Source organism: Balaenoptera borealis (genome assembly GCF_965194805.1).
Source record: "Balaenoptera borealis genome assembly, chromosome: 6".
Classification (NCBI taxonomy): Eukaryota; Metazoa; Chordata; class Mammalia; order Artiodactyla; family Balaenopteridae; genus Balaenoptera; species Balaenoptera borealis.
This window is the reverse complement of record NC_138863.1, coordinates 57,508,589-57,520,639: the sequence shown is the minus strand read 5'-3', so window position 1 is coordinate 57,520,639 and position 12,051 is coordinate 57,508,589. Positions and strand designations below refer to the sequence as shown.

General features: G+C 34.7%; 1 protein-coding gene across 4 annotated transcripts in view; it reads right to left on the bottom strand.

Moving 5' to 3' along the window:
• LNPK (lunapark, ER junction formation factor) overlaps positions 1-12,051 on the bottom strand; it is an 82,956-nt gene that overhangs the window by 12,102 nt on the left and 58,803 nt on the right. The gene's annotated exons all lie outside the window — the stretch shown is intronic.

The following is a 12,051-nucleotide window of genomic DNA, read 5'->3' as shown; positions in this document are numbered from 1 at the left end:
GAAATGACAAAGATGACAGCATTAATAGACAAATATACTAAAACACTTATTATGACTATATTCCATATGCTTGAGAATCCAGAGGAAAGATTTAATATGTTAAGTAGAGACATGAAAAAAAGTTAAAAGATCCAAATTGAACCTCTACAGATGAAATCTATAATATCTTGATTAAAAAATCCACAGATGAAATGAATAGCAGTTTGGACATTACAAAAAAAAATTAGTAAACTTGAAGACAGAGCAACAGAAACCATACAAAATGAAACACAAAGTCTAAAAAGATTTTAAAATGAACAAATCATCAGTGAGCTGTGGAACAATCTCAAGCACCTAGTATACATATAACTGAAGTTCAGAAGAGGAGAGAGAGGGAAAGAAAAATATGTTTGAAGAAATAATGCACAAAAACTTTCCAAATTGGATGAAAACTGTAAACAAACACACAGACCCAAGAATATCAACAAACCCTAAGCAAAAGAAACATAAATAATATTGTGCCAAGGCACAGCATACTCAAACTGCTTAAAACCAGTGATAGAGGGAAAATCTTAAAAGCAGTCAGAAAAAGATACATTATATACAGAGAAACAGAGATAAGAATGACAGATTTCTCATCAGAATATAAGCAAGCCAGAAGACAGTGAAACAGTATCTTTAAAGTTCTGAAAGAAAAACTATCAAATTAGAACTCTGTATTAATGAAAAACATCTTTTAAAAACGAAGGCAAAATGAAGACTTTTTTTGGACATACAAAACTGAAAGAATTCATCACTAGCAGAACTGTACTACAAGAAATGTTCAAAGAAATCCTTCAGGCAGAAGAAAAATGACATCAGGCAGAAAGCTGGATCTACACAAAAGAGAGAGGAGTACCTGAAATCGTTACCATGTGGGTAAATATATAAAATTTATTATTTAAATCACTTTAAAAAATAATCAATGGCTTAAAGAAAAAGTAATACATGATTTCCCTTCCTGTCCAAAATTTCCCATGAAAGCTTTTGTAAGCCAAAATGGCATAAAGTGAAGAAGCAATTACCTTAGGATACATCTTGCTAATGGATGCACAAAACAAACTGAGATAAAACACAGATGTTCACAGACAAAGTTCAAAGCTATGGCGGCTTGAGGCTGAGATGCTGAGTGTAGTTCCCAGGGAAGGAGCTTGGTGGTGCCACTCTTGCTGCTCAGGATGTGCGCTGCCTCTATAACAGCTCACTGCAAAACAAACGCTAAACGCTATTTTTGCTTTCCACCTTTTTTTGTAAAAGCGAAAACCCTCTTCCGATTTCTTTCAGTTACTGAAAACAGGTACTAATGTAGGTCTTTCATAAAAGCAAAGTGGTGTAAAGTGAACTTTCAAAATGTGGGGGATATCTGTAATTTCTTCTGGGGTTTATAATACATATATAAGCAAAATGTATGAAAACAATAGCACAAAGGCCAGAAGGAGAGAAACATAAGTACACTGTAGTTTGATTCATAAACTATGTGAGAACTGGTATCATATTACTTGAGATGAACTGTGACAAATTAAAGATACATACTGCAAACTCTAAAGTACCTGCTAAAATAACAAAAACAAAAAAGCACTATCACTGATAAGGCAACAAAAAAAATTAAATGGAATCATAAAAGACACTCAACCCACAAGAAGGCAGAAAACAGGAGAAAGGGAGCAGAACAGATGAGACAAATAGAAAAAAAAATAGCACAATAAAAGATTTAAACTCAAACCTAAACATACTAATCATTACATTAAATGTATGTGGCCTGAACATCCTCACTATAAGGCAAAGATTGTCAGAATGGATAAAAAAGCAAGACCCAATAGGTGCTGCTTACAAAAACCCCATTTTAAATATAAGAACACAAACAGGTTAAAAGTAAATGACAGGAAAAAATATATAAATACACTAACACTAATCAAAAGAAACCTGGAGCACTTGTATTAATAGCAATCAGAGTAGATTCTGGAGCAAAGAATATAATCAGGGATAAAAAGGGTAATTTCATAATGACAAGAAGTCAATTCATCAAGAAGACATAATAATCCTAAACATATATGTGCATCATAACAGAGTTTCAAAAACTAACAGAACTACAAAAAGAAACAAAGACACAATTATAGTCAGAGATTTCAACAGCATTCTCTCAATAATTGACAGAACAAACAGACAGAAAATCATTAATGACGTACAATACTATCTACTACCAACTTGACCTAATTGACATTTATAGCCATTCTACCCAACAGGAACAGAATATATATTCCTTTCAAGTGAACATAAAACATACACCAAGACAAATGATAGTATGAGGTATAAAACAAGTCTCAATACACTTAAGAAGATTCAATAATATAAAGTATGTTTTCTGATAACAATAGAATTAAATTAGAAATCAGCAACAAAAAGACATCATGAAAATATCCAAATTTTTGGAGACTAAATAATAGAGATATAAAAAATCCAGGCTTTAAAGAAAAATCAAAAAAGAAATTACAAACCATTTTTAACTGAATGAAAACAAACAAAAAAAAAACATGTCAAATTTATGACATGCACCTAAAGCAATACTTAGAGGAAAATTTATAACACTAAACACTATACCACTAAACACCTACAAAACAGGATAGGCCTAAAATCCATGAATTCAGCTTCCACCTTAAGAACCACAAAGGAAACAGCAAATGAAACCTGAAGTAAACAGAATAAAGGAAATAATAAAGATCAGAGAGGGAATTAATAAAAGAGAAAATACAAAAATAATAGAGAAAAGCTAGTTCTTTGAGAAGACCAATTGAATTGATAAACCTCTAGCCAGACTAATCAGGGGAAAAAAAAAAAAGGAAGATACAAAATACTAACGTTAAGAATGAGAGGGACTTCCCTGGTGGCGCAGTGGTTAAGAATCCGGCTGCCAATGCAGGGGCCACAGGTTCGAGCCCTGATCCAGGAAGATCCCACATGCCAAGAAGCAACTAAGCTCGTGAGCCACAACTACTGAGCCTGTGGTCTAGAGCACGCGAGCCACAACTACTGAGCCCGTGCACTGCAACTACTGAAGCCCATGCACCTAAAAGCCCGTGCTCCACAACAAGAAAGCCACTGCAGTGAGGAGCCTGCACACTGCAACGAAGAGCAGCCCTCACTTGCTGCAACTAGAGAAAGATCGCACGTAGCAATGAAGACCCAATGCAGCCAAAAATAAATAAATGAATAAATAAATAAATTCATAAAAAACAGAATGAGAGAAATGACATAAATAGAGATAGTAAAAATATTAAAAGAATAAGAAGGGTATATTATGAATAACTTTATGCCAATAAATTCTATAAGTTAGATGAAATAAATTCCTCAAAAGACTACCAAACTACCACAACTCACTCAACAAGAATTAGATAACTATTCAATTTGTTAACATTTTGTTAAGAATTTTTGCATCCATGTTCATGAGGGATATTAGTCTGTAGTTTTCCCTTTAAAAAATTGAATTTTTAGTTAAAAAAAAAAACCTTCCACAAAGAAAACACCAGGCCCAGGTACTTTAACCTGTAAAATTTTAATTTATTATTAAGAAATAATACCAGACCACAGCACAGACAGCAGAAGCAAGAAGAACTACAATCCTGCAGCCTGTGGAACAAAAACCACATTCACAGAAAGAAAAACAAAATGAAAAGGCAGAGCACTATGTACCAGATGAAGGAACAAAATAAAACCCCAGAAAATCAATTAAATAAAGTGGAGATAGGCAACCATCCAGAAAAAGAATTCAGAATAATGATAGCAAAGATGATCCAGGACCTCGGAAAAAGAATGGAGGCAAAGACTCAGAAGATGAAAGAAATGTTTAACAAAGACCTAGAAAAATTAAAGAACAAACAAACAGAGATGAACAATACAATAACTGAAATGAAAAATACACTAGAAGGAATCAATACCAGAATAACTGAGGCAGAAGAACAGATAAGTGACCTGGAAGACAGAATGGTGGAGTTCACTGCCAAGGAACAGAATAAAGAAAAAAAAAAATGAAACGAAATGAAGACAGCCTAAGGGACCCCTGGGACAACATTAAACACACCAACATTCGCATTATAGGGGTCCCAGAAGAAGAAGAGAGAGAGAAAGGACCCAAGAAAACATCTGAAGAGATTACAGTTGGAAACTTTGCTAACATGGGAAAGGAAATAGCCACCCATGTCCAGGAAGCGCAGAGAGTCCCATACAGGAAAAACCCAAGGAGAAACATGCCAAGACACATAGTAATCAAACTGACAAAAACTAAAGACAAAGAAAAATTATTAAAAGCAATAAGGCAAAAACGACAAATAACATACAAGGGAACTCCCATAAGGTTAACAGCTGACTTCTCAGTGGAAACACTACAAGCCAGAAGGCAGTGGCATGATGTATTTAAAGTGATTAAAGGGAAGACCCTACAACAAAGATTATTCTATCCGGCAAGGATCCCATTCAGATTCAACAGAGAAATCAAAAACTTTACAGACAAGCAAAAGCTAAAAACATTCAGCACCACCAAACCAGAACTAAAACAAATGCCAGAGGAACTTCCCTAAGTGGGAAACATAAGAGAAGAAAAGGACCTACAAAAACAAACCCAAAACAATTAAGAAAATGGTAATAGGAACATACACATCAATAATTACCTTAAATGTGAATGGATTAAATGCTCCAACCAAAAGACATAGGCTTGCTGAATGGATACAAAAACAAGACCCATATATATGCTGTCTACAAGAGACCCACTTCAGACCTAGGGACACATACAGACTGAAAGTGAGGGGATGGAAAAAGATATTCCATGCAAATGGAAATCAAAAGAAAGCTGGAGTAGTGATACTTGTATCAGATAAAATAGACTTTAAATAAAGAATGTTACAAGAGACAAGGAAGGACACTACATAATGATCAAAGGATCAATCCAAGAAAAAGATATAACAATTATAAATATGTATGCACCCAACATAGGAGCACCTCAATACATAAGGCAACTGCTAACAGCTCTAAAAGAGGAAATCGACAGTAACACAATAATAGTGGGGGACTTTAACTCCTCATTTACACCAAAGGAAAGATCATCCAGACAGAAAATTAATAAGGAAACACAAGCTTTAAATGACACAATAGACCAGATAGATTTAATTGATATTTATAGGACATTCCATCCAAAAACAGCAGATTACACTTTCTTCTCAAGTGCGCACGGAACATTCTCCAGGATAGATCAAATCTTGGGTCACAAATCAAGCCTTGGTAAATTTAAGAAAACTGGAATTATATCAAGCATCTTTTCCGACACTCACTCATAGTGAGTGTTCCACAACACTATGAGATTAGAAATCAATTAAAAGGGAAAAAACATAAAAAACACAAACACATGGAGGCTAAACAATATGTTACTAAATAACCAAGAGATCACTGAAGAAATCAAAGAGAAAATCAAAAAATACCTAGAGACAAATGACAATGAAAACACGATGATCCAAAACCTATGGGATGCAGCAAAAGCAGTTCTAAGAGGGAAGGTTATAGCAATACAATGCTACCTCAAGAAACAAGAAAAATCTCAAGTAAACAATCTAACCTTACACCTAAAGTAACTAGAGAAAGAAGAACAAACAAAACCCACAGTTACTACAAGGAAAGAAATCATAAAGATCAGAGCAGAAATAAATGAAACAGAAACAAAGAAAACAACCACAAAGATCAATAAAACTAAAAGCTGGTTCTTTGAGAAGATAAACAAAATTGATAAATCTTTAGCCAGACTCACCAAGAAAAAGAGGGAGAGGACTCAAATCAATAAAATGAGAAATGAAAAAGGAGAAGTTACAACAGACACAGCAGAAATACAAAGCATCCTAAGAGACTACTACAAGCAACTCTGTGCCAATAAAATGGACAACTTGGAAGAAATCGACAAATTCTTAGAAAGGTATAACCTTCCAAGACTGAACCAGGAAGAAATAGAAAATATGAACAGACCAATCACAAGCACTGAAATTGAAACAGTGATTTAAAATCTTCCAACAAACAAAAGTCCTGGACCAGATGGCTTCACAGGTGAATTCTATCAAACATTTAGAGAAGAGCTAACACCTATCCTTCTCAAACTCTTCCAAAAATTTGCATTGGAAAGAACACTCCCAAACTCATTCTATGAGGCCATCATCACCCTGATACCAAAACCAGACAAAGATGTCACAAGGAAAGAAAACTACAGGCCAATATCACTGATGAACACAGATGCAAAAATCCTCAACAAAATACTAGCAAACAGAATCCAACAACACATTAAAAGGATCATACACCATGATCAAGTGGGGTTTACCCAAGGAATGCAAGGATTCTTCAATATACGCAAATCAATCAATGTGATACACCATATTAACAAATTGAAGGATAAAAACCATCTGATCATCGCAATAGATGCAGAAAAAGCTTTTGACAAAATTCAACACCCATTTATGATAAAAACTCTCCAAAAAGTGGGCGTAGAGGGAACCTACCTCAACATCATAAAGGCCATATACGACAAACATCATTCTCAATGGTGAAAAACTGAAAGCATTTCCTCTAAGATCAGGAACAGGACAAGGATGTCCACTCTCGCCACTATCATTCAACATAGTTTTGGAAGTCCTAGCCACGGAAATCAGAGAAGAAAAAGAAATAAAAGGAATACGAATTGGAAAAGAAGAAGTAAAACTGTCACTGAAGTAAAACTGTCAGTAAAACTGTTTGAAGATGACATGATACTATACATAGAGAATCCTAAAGATGCCACCAGAAAACTACTAGAGCTAATCAATGAATGTGGTAAAGTTGCAGGATACAAAATTAATGCACAGAAATCTCTTGCATTCCTATACACTAATGATGAAAAATCTGAAAGGGAAATTAAGAAAACACCCCCATTTACCACTGCAACAAAAAGAATAAAGTACCTAGGAATAAACCTACCTAGGGAGACAAAAGACCTGTATGCAGAAAACTATAAGACACTGACGAAAGAAATTAAAGATGATACCAACAGATGGAGAGATATACTACGTTCTTGGATTGGAAGAATCAATACTGTGAAAATGACTATACTACCCAAAGCAATCTACAGATTCAATGCAATCCCTATCAAATTACCAATGGCATTTTTTACGGAACTAGAACAAATCATCTTAAAATTTGTATGGAGACACAAAAGACCCCAAACAGCCAAAGCAGTCTTGTGGGAAAAAAACGGAGCTGGAGGAATCAGACTCCCTGACTTCAGACTATACTACAAAGCTACAGTAATCAAGATAATATGGTACTGGCACAAAAACAGAAACACAGATCAATGGAACAAGATAGAAAGCCCAGAGATAAACCCCATGCACATATGGTCACCTTATTTTTCATAAAGGAGGCGGGAATATACAATGGAGAAAAGACAGTCTCTTCAGTAAGTGGTGCTGGGAAAACTGAACAGCTACATGTAAAAGAATGAAATTAGAACACTCCCTAACACCATACACAAAAATAAACTCAAAATGGATTCGAGACCTAAATGTAAGACGAGACACTATAAAACTCTTAGAGGAAAACATAGGAAGAACACTCTTTGACATAAATCACAGCAAGATCTTTTTTGGTCCACCTCCTAGAGTAATGGAAATAAAAACAAAAATAAACAAATGGGACTTAATGAAACTTAAAAGTTTTTGCAAAGCAAAGGAAACTACAAACAAGACGAAAAGATAACCTTCAGAATGGGAGAAAATATTTGCAAACGAATCAACAGACAAAGGATTAATCTTCAAAATATATAAACAGCTCATGCAGCTCAATATTAAAAAAAAAACAACACCAATCAAAAAATGGGCAAAAGACCAGATAGACATTTCTCCAAAGAAGACATACAGATGGTCAAGTAGCACATGAAAAGCTGCTCAACATCACTAATTATTAGAGAAATGCAAATCAAAACTACAGTGATGTATCACCTCACACCAGTTAGAATGGGCATCATCAGAAAATCTACAAACAACAAATGCTGGAGAGGGTGTGGAGAAAAGGGAACCCTCTTGCACTGTTGGTGGGAATGTAAATTGATACAGCCACTATGGAGAACAGTATGGAGGTTCCTTCAAAAACTAAAAATAGAATTACCATATGACCCAGCAATCCCACTACTGGGCATATACCCAGAGAAAACCGTAACTCAAAAAGACACATGCACCCCAATGTTCACTGCAGCACTATTTACAATAGCCAGGTCATGGAAGTACCTAAATGCCCACTGACAGACAAATGGATAAAGAAGATGTGGTACATATATAGAATGGAATATCAGCCATAAAAAGGAATGAAATTGGGTCATTTGTAGAGACGTGGATGGACCTAGAGACTGTTATACAGAGTGAAGTAAGTCAGAAAGAGAAAAACAAATATCGTATATTAACGTATATATGTGGAATCTAGAAAAATGGTACAGATGAACCAGTTTGCATGGCAGAAATGGAGACACAGATGTACGGAACAAATGTATGGACACCAAGGGGGGAAAGCAGGTGGGGGGGGGGGTGCGATGAATTGGGAGATTGGGATTGACATATATACACTAATATGTATAAAACAGTTAACTAATAGAACCCGCTGTTTTAAAAAATAAAATAAAATTCGAAGAAGGAAATAATACCAATTCTACACAAACTTGTCCATAAAATTAAAAATGAGAAAATACTTTCTCATAGTGAGGCCAGCATTACTCTGATACCAAAACCAGAAAAAAAAATTACAAGAAAAAACAAAAAACAAAAACAAAACTACAGACCAATATCACTAAGGAAAATTGATGTAAATATTTCTAATGAAATTTTAGCAAATTGAACCCAACAATATATATAAAATAATAAAACATCATGACCAAGTGAAATTTACCTCAGGAAAGCTAGGTGGTTTAACATCTAAAAATCAGTGTTAAAAAAACATATTAGGGACTTCCCTGGTGGAGCTGTGATTAAGAATCCGCCTGCCGGCCTTCCCTGGTGGCGCGGTGGTTAAGAATCTGCCTGCCAATGCAGGGGACACAGGTTCGAGCCCTGGTCCGGGAAGATCCCACATGCCGTGGAGCAATGAAGCCCGTGTGCCACAACTACTGAGCCTGTGCTCTAGAGCCCGTGAGCCACAACTATTAAGCCTGCGAGCCACAATTACTGAAGCCTGTGTGCCTACAGCCCGTGCTCTGCAACAAGAGAAGCCACCACAATGAGAAGCCTGCTCACTGCAACAAAGAGTAGCCCCCACTCGCCGCAACTAGAGAAAGCCCACGCACAGCAACGAAGACCCAACAAAGCCAAAAATAAATAAATAAAATAAATAAATTAAAAAAAAAAAAAAAAAAAGAATCCGCCTGTCAATGGAGGGGACACGGGTTTGATCCCTGGTCCGTGAAGATCCCACATGCCACAGAGCAACTAAGCCCGTGTGCCACACCTACTGAGCCTGCACTCTAGAGCCCACGTGCCACAACTACTAAAGCCCCTGTGCCTAGAGCCTGTGCTCCACAGCAAAAGAAACCACCACAATGAGAAGCCTATACACTGCAACGAGGAGTAGCCCCTGCTCGCCGCAACTAGCGAAAGCCCACGCACAGCAACAAAGACTCAGCGCAACCAAAAATAAATAAATTCATTTTTAAAAAATCAGTGTATTTCACCATATGAAATAGTGATGTTAAAACAAAAGAACAAACTAAAACCCTACATGAGCATCTCAATAGATGCAGAAAAAGCATTTGACAAAATCCATCATCTTTTACTGATAAAAACCTTTGTAACTAGGAATGGAAGGGTACTTCCTCAATCTGACAAAGGCAATCTATTAAAAAAAAAAAAAAAACCCTATAGCTTACATTAGGCTGAAGGAAGAAAGAGTAAATGCTCTCCTCCTAAGATCAGCAATAAGGCAAGGATGTCTGCTCTCACCACTTCTATTTAACACTGCACTAAAGGTTCTAGCTAGTATAATAAGGCAAGAAAAAGAAATGAAAGGAATTCAGATTTTAAAAGAAGAAGTAAAATTGTCCTTACTTACAATCTGACAGCCTATGTAGAAAATACTATGGAATCTATTAAAAAAAAAAGCTATCAGAACTAACAAGTGAGTTTAGCAATATTACAGGATACAAGATCAATATACAAAAATCAACTCTATTTCTATATATGTTAGCAATGAACAATGGAAATAGTTAATAAAATATCATTTAAAATAGGATAAAAACATGAAAAAATTAGATGTACGTTTAACCCCCCAAAGGTGCAAAACCTATATACTGAACACTGCAAAACATTGTTGAGAGAAACTAGAGAAGATCTAAATAAATAGAGAGATACACTGTGTTCATGTAATAAATTAGCCAGTATCAGAGGAGATGAATGGAGAATGGGGAGTGGAGGAATAACCCAGAATTTAGTTAATGATTACATCATATAAAAACAGTAGCAACAAAGAGTTGCACATTCAAACTTTATGAATTGTAACTCCACAGTCTCTGAAAACTGAAACAGAACTGTGTGTAGGAGATACTCTGAACTGAGAGACTACACTGAAGGCACTGAGAAGTGAGAGAATAAAATAAATAAGATGTGATGTTTGCCTTTGTAAAACAAGGCCAGATAAGAGTAAGATAGGCAGCAATGGAGGTTATGTGGAGACCTCGTAGAAGACTTTGAAACAAAATGTGGTCTTGTTGGAATAAGCCCTGCAATACATGGATAAAAGGTTTTCAAAATGACTGTGACAAAAACTCTAAAGCATTAAAAAATGGCTTTAGGGCAGCAATATGATATTAATATATTAAAAGATAAGAGATTTGTTTTGTAAATAATCACAAATCTAAAGGTTGTTACCATCTTTAAAAAGGCAAATGATGTAGAATTATAGCTAGTAAATGAAATTTAGGTTCTAGAATAAGTTTTTAGTATTACAAATCAAGTACATTTTTCAGATTTCATCAGTTATTGGTATAGTCGTACTAACAACATTCAATCATTATCATCAAAACATTAACTTGAATGCAGACATTAAGTGTCATCCTTCATTACCAAATTTTCAACTTGAATAAACATGCCAAATTAGATTTTGAAAGCATTTAAGCCAACTTAACTTTTTCTGGAGTATTTTACTTCTACATGTTTAAAATGAAAACGTCCAGAAAGGAATCTGGATAAATAAAACAACAGATTTCATAAAACTATCTTAACTCCCTTGCATACTAATAACTTTTAAAATAACACATCTTTGTATTCATGCTGTTATGGGTAACAGTAATTAATAAAGACATCAAGAGCAATCATTATAGGAATACTGGTCATTTTTACACAGCTTGGCAAATTATCAAGTACCTGCTGGTTATTAATTTCCAAACATATGGGAGCCCTGTGGTAATACACATTAAATTGATTCTCTTCCACAAATATGGCATAATGAAAATATGAATTATTAATCTTCTCTGTAAGAAATCACTTAATTCATTCATACTTTTGGCAATGTACAACTTAAATACAAAGTCTTTTACACGGAAACTAATTAAAAACTTCAGTAAAATATGTTATATTTACATGATCATGAAATGGTAGGCCAGTGCTCCTGCTATAATCTTGTTCTTACATGTGCTATTATATAATTTTTATTATTTTATATAAATTGCTAAACTTTAATTTCTTTAAAACTAGTTACACAAATGTATATAACTCATGCATTCTCACAAAAAAAGTTCTTTCATTAAACAACTAAGAGCTTTACTTTACAAATATGGGTATCTCGAATCACCCAGATAACAACTGAAAGATGAATAATTTTCAATCACTTTAATTTACTCAACTTCACAAAATATATGGCTGCCTTGGGTGACATCATTATATGTCAAGTTTAAAAGTATTTTTTCAATAACCAATAATTAAAAGTTATGTTTTGTATTCATTTCATTTGTAGCTAGCTTTCTTAATGTATTTATAAATTAATAGTTTTCTAGTTTTC